Source organism: Gossypium arboreum, chromosome 7 (genome assembly GCF_025698485.1).
Source record: "Gossypium arboreum isolate Shixiya-1 chromosome 7, ASM2569848v2, whole genome shotgun sequence".
Taxonomy (NCBI): domain Eukaryota; kingdom Viridiplantae; phylum Streptophyta; class Magnoliopsida; order Malvales; family Malvaceae; genus Gossypium; species Gossypium arboreum.
Window position 1 is genome coordinate 69,876,647 of NC_069076.1, and position 7,886 is coordinate 69,884,532.

Here is a 7,886-nt window from a genome sequence, read left to right on the forward strand (position 1 = left end):
CTCTTTTCCAGATTCAGGCTATATCAGAACAGGAGCCTTAGTCAATACAGTCTTGAGCTTTTTGAAACTCTCCTGCTGCGCATCAGTCTAGTTAAATTGTACCCCCTTACGTAACAGTTTAGTTAAGAGTGCTGCAATCAAGGAGAAGCCTTTTACAAATCACCGATAATAACCCGCCAACCCTAGAAAATTGCGGATCTTAGACACATTCCTAGGCTGCTTCCAGTCCAACACAACATCAATCTTTCGAGGGTCAATACGAATCCCCTTAACAGAAACCACATGTCCCAGAAATGTTACTTCACGTAACCAGAACTCACACTTGCTAAACTTAGCATAGAGTTGCTTTTCACTCAAAGTTTGAAGAACAACTCTAAGGTGGTCGTCATACTCATCCTCGTCCTCGAATAAACCAGTATGTCGTTGATGAACACCACCACAAATCGATCCAGCTAAAGCTAAAATACTCGGTTCATTAGATCCATAAAAGCCGACGATGCATTCGTCAGTCCAAATGGTATTAATAGAAACTCGTAGTGTCCATAACGAGTCCTAAATGCTGTTTTAAATATATCAGCTTCCTTAACCCTTAGCTGATGATATCCACAACGTAGATCAATCTTAGAAAACACAGACGCCCCTCATAACTGGTCAAATAAATCAACTATCCTCGAAAGGTGGATACTTGTTCTTAATGGTCAACTTGTTCAGTTGGCAGTAATCGATACACATCCTCATGGATCCATCCTTCTTCTTAACAAACAGTACCGGTGCTCTCCACGAAGACACACTAGGGCGGATGAACTCAGGGTCTAAAAACTCTTGAATCTAAGCCTTAAGCTCTGTAAGCTCCTTCGATGCCATTCAATAGGGAGCGATGAACATCGGAGCTATACTACGAAGGAGCTCTATCCCAAACTCCACTTCACGATCCGAAAGTAAACCCGGTAGCTCCTCAGGAAAGAGTCCAAAAAATTCTTTACCATTCTGATATCCTTAACTGTAGCCTTAGAATCTGAGACACTTACATAGGCCAAGTACGCCTCACATCCTTTACGAACTAGTTTTTCAGCCACTAGAGCAGAGATCATGTTAGCCAAATAATCCTGGCGTTCTCCTATCATTACCACCTCATTATCCTCCTCAGTTCTCAATACGACCATCTTGGTCACACAATCCAAACTGGTACGGTGTTTAACCAACCAATCCATTCCCAATATTAAGTCAAACTCCCTAAACAGAAGCTCCATCAAATCAGCCAGAAAGGTTTCCCCTTAAACCTTTAAAGAGATGTCTCTAAATAACTTGTTAACCCTTATAGACTGCCCAAACGAACTCAGTACAATAACCTCACTCGTAATGCTCTCAACCAATATCCCCAAGTTTTTAGACACAATACAGGCTATATAGGAGTGAGTAGGTCCTATATCTATCAATGCAATATAAGGTACATCATGAATAAGGAACGTATCCGTGATAACGTCCGGAGCATCTCCATCCTCTTGGCAATTTGCAGTATATACTAGAGTCGGCTGCCTCGCCTCAGTCTGTCCAGCACCTCTGCCTGGTGCTTTCTACCCACAGCCCATGCCATTACCGCCCCTAGCCTAACCACGGCCTCTCGGTGGCTGTTGTACTACCCTCGATGGTTGTGCATTACAAGTACCTTGAGCTTACATCTGATCAGCCCTCAGTCGACATTCCCTCGTACGGTGATCCAATGATCCACACCTCAAACACACCCCAGTTCTCCTCCAACACTTGCCCTGGTGGCGTCTACCATAATCATCACACTGCTGCTATCCAGTAGCAGCAACAGGGGGCCCATCAGCTCTGGCCTTTTTCTTAGGCCTCTATACAGAACTCGAGGGCTCCGAATCCTTATTGTTCCTACCTCTCTCTGTCGCAGTTTTGGCACTCAGTGCGCTTAATCTCCTTGAAGATCTTTACCTTCTCGACCAAGGTAGAAAAATCTCGCTCCCTCTGCGGAGCTATTAGAACCATTAGGTTATCCTTGAGGCCATCCTCAAAACGGACACATCGCTCGTAGTCAGATGCCACCATACTTCGCACATAGCAGCTCAGTCTCAAAAACTCGACCTCATACTCGGACACTGTTCGATCTCCTTGTGCCAGATTCAGAAACTTCCTTCTACGAGCGTTCACATGACTGGCTTCCACATATTTCCACTAGAAGGCGATCTTAAAGAACTCCCAGGTCAGACGTTCGGGTTGATTGCCCTCCTTAACAATAAGCCACCACTGATAAGCCTCGTCCTTAAACAGTGAGACTGCACCCTTAAATTTTTGCTCGGGGGTGCAATCCAAGTCATCCATGATCCTCTCCGTGGCTTCAATCTAGTATTCGGCCACATTAATGGCGACTCCAGTGACACCCCTAAATAATTCAGCTCTATTGGACCAGAGTCGTTCCGTAACCAACCCCTGACCCCCAGATCAAGTATTGGGCCCAGCGACCCTCTCCAAAATCCTGAGCATAGCCTAGGACAATGCGTCGTCCCTAGAAATGTGATCTTGAGACCTAGTCTCAGTAGCGGGCGACACTAGCGTCTCACTCGTATCCAAATTTGGCAAGCTGCCCGATGACAAGGACTCAGCTCGAGCCCCTCTACAGCCTCTACCTCGGCCTCTAGTACCCCATCCGCGGATACCTCGTGTGCTCATATCTAATCAAATTTATCTATATTAAAAGTTTTATGAATCAGTTACAATTCCAGTGTTTATTAACAAATATTTTATGTAAAACAGTACTAGAAGTTCATAGTTTGTTTTTGTTTGTTGCAGTCTCTAGTAGGTTACTATAGTTTCAGTTCAACTACCATTTTTAGTGTCTACTAACTAGAGTATTTTCATAGTATACTATTTATAGTAGTTTCAGAACAGCATAGCATTTTCAATTAAAGCATATATCAGTTTTGGAATACTTACAGGATCGGCGCCGGAGACTCGGTGTACCACATACTCAGTAGAAGCATTTAAAAAAATTTGAAAATCAATTCTTCAAAGACCAAATTTAAAACCTATAATCCACAACCAAGTTTTGTAACCTGGCTCTAATACCACTAAATGTAACACCCCAAACCCGGCCTAGACGTTATGGCCGAATCTGGCGATGTTACATGATAGTGTGTTCAAAAACTAAAGTATTACAATAAAATTATTTCAATGTTACTACCTATCTTTATCTCTTATTAGTTCTAAAGGGAATTGTTTTACTTATTTAAAACATTTGCTTTAAAATGTTTCTCGTTGCAGAAGCTTTTAAAATAAAGTAGTTTAAGTAATCGTGAGTTTAAAAAATACGTTAGCTTTTTGAAAATTGAACTTCTTACGACTAGCAGTTATAATTCCACAAAAAAAAAAAACCAAATTTAAGCACAAGTCTTAAGAGTCCTCAAATTACATCCCAATAATAATAAAACCATAAAACATAAATTAAAAAAATGTAAAGTCCAAAAACTTTGGTCACCGTTGAGTCCTCTGTTGCACCTATCCGTCTAGGTCTGGGGATTACCGGTGCACATTAAACAAAGAGGGGTGAGTTTACGTAAACTCAATATGTAATCCCATAGAAAACAAACAATAGTAGACACAGTGCACGTCAAATACAATTTTAGGCCTAAGCTCATTTCAGTATTAGTAACGGTTTGGGCCTTAGCCCATCTCAGTACAGTATGAAATATGCAGTAGAGCCTTAGCCCATCTCAGTACAATATGAAATATGCAGTAGAGCCTTAGCCCTTCACAGTATCAGTATGCATTAGGGCCTTAGCCCATCACAATATCAGTAGCAGCCATACAGTATTCAGTAACAAAGTCCTACCCAACCAGTCTCTACACACCATCTCCGTCTAACCCTACACTCTATGTGAGGATTAAATCAACCAACCTATCCTTACACTTTAGGTAGTATCGAATGCGGTACAAAATAGTAATTTGTAGCTGAGCTGCTAGTATATTAGGCTTAAGAGTCTTTCAGTACACTTTCTCCAAATATAATCCACCCAACCCTATGCAATGCAACATACAAATCATGACATGTTATCTCATGATATCAGTACATATAACCAGTTTAGTATACGTGTATACTATCATCATGCTCAATATATATAAATCAAATAGTCAGTTCACACAATTAAGGGTCTAAGTGATGCTTACAGACCCTACAGTAGGTTCACAGTTGACTTGGGCGACCTGTGCAACCTTAGCAATCAATTTAGTGAAAATGGGCTCACATGCCCATATGGCCTGCCAGTATGGGCCCACACGCCTGTGTGGCTCGCACGGCCCAATTTGGCATTGGCTGTCACATAGTCATATCTTGTACGCACGGCCTGGCCTCGTCGATTGCACGATCGTGTGGTCGCACACGACTTATCACACGGACAACCACACGCCGGTGTGGCGTCGATAGTGAAGTTATTGGCTTTCGTTAAAACCCCATTTTTTATGTTTCGGGTACACACCTGTATCATTTTTTACGTAAAAGCAACTCCAAGCAATCCCGAACTTATAATTGACCAAAATACTACTAAGTTAATCACTTAATCGACAAATTAAAACCAACCTGAGCGGATTACTCAACTATTGAATGATTGAAACTTACCCCCAACACTTCAAATCAATTTGCTTACGAAGTAGTACTAGAAGAGTCTCAATCCTAGCGAAACGATCTACCCAAACATCAAAATAACCCTTGGTTAGAAACTTAACATTCTCAACTACAAACCACATAAAATTACTTACCAAAGTTGTCCACGAAACGCAAAAATAAGGAACAAAAGTGCAATTGCAGTCGAGATGGGAGCAAAATTGAAAGAAAATAGGAAGAGAAAGGTAGGTTTTGGCAAAAGAGAGAGGAAATCCCAATGGAAAAATCAGCAGAGTTTTTGGAGAGAAACAAACGTCAAAAAGTTGAGTACTTACCGAACGATCACAGTTAATCGTGGAATGAAATGAGACCGAGTGGAAAGAAGTTGAAGAGAAAAAGAATGGGAAAGCATAAGAATTTCGACAGCAAGGAAAAACAATGGAAAAGGAAAATGGCAGCAAAAAGGGAGAAGAGGAGAAGAGAAAATAAAAAAATTATTTTTAGGGAAAAAAAAAGAGAAAAATTATGAACAGAATAATTTGATAACAATCTCGATAACCCTAAAATCCTTTAATTCACTCTATCAAACTTCCACTACTCAGATTTCCAATACAACTCAAACTTTCAGCCACCAAACAGAGCAAAAATAATCTCCCTTGCTCATGTAGGGATTCAAACACAGGACCATCAACAAGCCAACACATTACTTAACCACCAAACCAACAGGCCCATTCTGATATAAGCTTATCAACAATTAAATAAAAGCCTATTGACCAAAGATTGGGCTTTATTCATAAAAATACCAAAATTTACCCAAGTCATAGCTTGAACTTGGGACCTCACACACACACCCAAAACACTTAACCGCTGAAGCAGATACTCAATTGTGTCACACATTCGTAAAAATAAAAATTTAAATTTTGGGCGTTACATTTTTAGTGTTCTAAATGCAAGTTTATGGATTCTTTGACCTAAGATAGTCAAATATTGATTTGAATGATTTATGGACACTTTAAATAGGTTACAAAATTTCACTGAATGGCTTAAAGAGATTTGAAATGATGTTTTAGTATGATTTTCCAATTTGACTCCAAATTCAAGGAAATAAGCTTTCAATATTTGATTTTTAGGTTACCTTGATAATTAAGTCATTTGATCACTTGAATAAGTTTGCTTTATTATTTAAAAGTTTTTGGAAAAGTTCAAGTTTATCGAAATTGTGTTTTTCAAAATTAACTTATTTAATGGTCATTTTCAAAGGAAAAATAAGTTTCTCAAAGAGTTTAAAAGTTAAGTTTTGATTGATCCATGTATATAGTGTAGATTTTAGTATATTGGTTGTCAATAGATAGATCTAGGTTAATATAGGTTGTACATAGGTACATTTGTATGCAAACATGTTTGAAATATGTGAAATGTGCCTAATATGCCTTGTACTAAGTATATATACCTTATCTGAATTTTTTAGATCACATAGCATTTTGGTTTAATATGTTTTATGATTACAAAAATAAGTCACCTAGTGATTTTTTTATATTCAAACATGGTTGTATTATTATGGTACATTGTTTGTACATATTTTAGAATTATATACATGTTAGAATGCTTTGTATAGGGTTTAGGTATACTTCTGTAAGACTTTTGACATCTTCATATTACATTTTTTTGTTCTTAGGAGCATATACGGGTGAATGGTCAAGTCATACTATCTTAGCTTGAATTTTTCAATAGAAGTGAAATAAAAATACTTTTTAAATCATTAATCTTTATTGAAAATCATTGGACTTTCAAGAAAAATGTAAGGCTTAAAGATAGGGGTAAGCATTCAATCGAATCGAATCAAATGAAAAAATTTCGAGTTAATCAATTTGACGAATCCTATTTTATCATCCTAACTCGATTTGAAATTTTCTCGAATTGAGTTGAGTGAGGTGAAATTTGAATCGAATCAAATTGCATATATTTGTTTGAGTTAAATTTAAAAAATGACTTTGACTCCTTGTAACCACATTCACCCACCGTAGTCAAATTTCTCCACTGTAATCAAATTTGTTATTAACTTTAATCCCCTGATAAATGATTTATTAATCTTTTATTTACGGGTTAGCTTCTTTGCTTACTTAGTTACTTCAATTATCTTTTGATTCTTGTCACTATGTATTTTAAAATTAAAAAAATATATTAAATGTAAAAATGTAATTTTTATTAAAATTATCTTAAAGATAAAGTGTGAAATTGATACCAACATAAAATTTTAACACGAATATTTATGACATTATCAATAATTCTATTTTAACAGAAATATTTAAAGATTCAATATGATTAAACAATTCAATAATATAAATAGTGCAAAATGTGAAATTTAATTTAATAATATAAATAGTAGATATAAATAAAATTATTACTATTTAGGTTTAGGGATTTTTGGGATGATTTTGATTTTTGATTTAGGGGTAAAGGGTGAGAAGTAAAAGTTTAGGGAAAAATAAAAAGTTTTGATGATTTAGGAGAAGTAAAATTTCGAGAGGAAAGAAAATGGGAGGAGTAATTTTTTTTTGGGGGGGAGGGGAGGAATATTCAAAAAAATATTGGTGGGAAAATGAGTTAAGGGTAGACAGGGGGGATGGAAGGGGAATAAATTTTTTGGGGGGAAAGTAAAAAAGTTTGGGGGTTTTGGGTAAAAATGTAAAAATTATAATTTCTATTCGGTTTATTCGAGTTATTCAAATTCGAAAACTCAACTCGATTCAAACTTGAAATTCGAAAAAAATTTGAGTTGACTCGAATAACTCGATTCATTTAATTCTAAATTTGATTTTTTTTTTAGTTGAATATAGTTTTGCTCACCCCTACTTAAAGGTGTATATTTTTTAATTTCTTGATATTAAGATCATAATATCATTTGAACAATTTTGCTTTATCCACTAAAATCTATTCAAAATGATAAAAAAAATGCTTTTATCTTGTCATGAACCTTCGATGGCCATTTTACAAAGTATTAAAGTTTTGAAATATTTTCTTAAGCTTTGATTATTCCATTACTTAAGTTGTGTATAAGGTACTTGTTATTGTTTTAGAATTCATTTAGAGTCTTAAGGTTAGACTTTGGATTAGAATTATCATATAAGCTTAGAATTGGTTTTAGAATTAGTCTCTAGAACTAGTTTTAAAACTAGACTTAGGATTAGATTAAACTTAGGAGGAGTCTTCGAATTTGGTCTAGGATTAGAACTTAAGTTAAGAACTTAGAATTATACTTAAGTTTAGAAGTTAA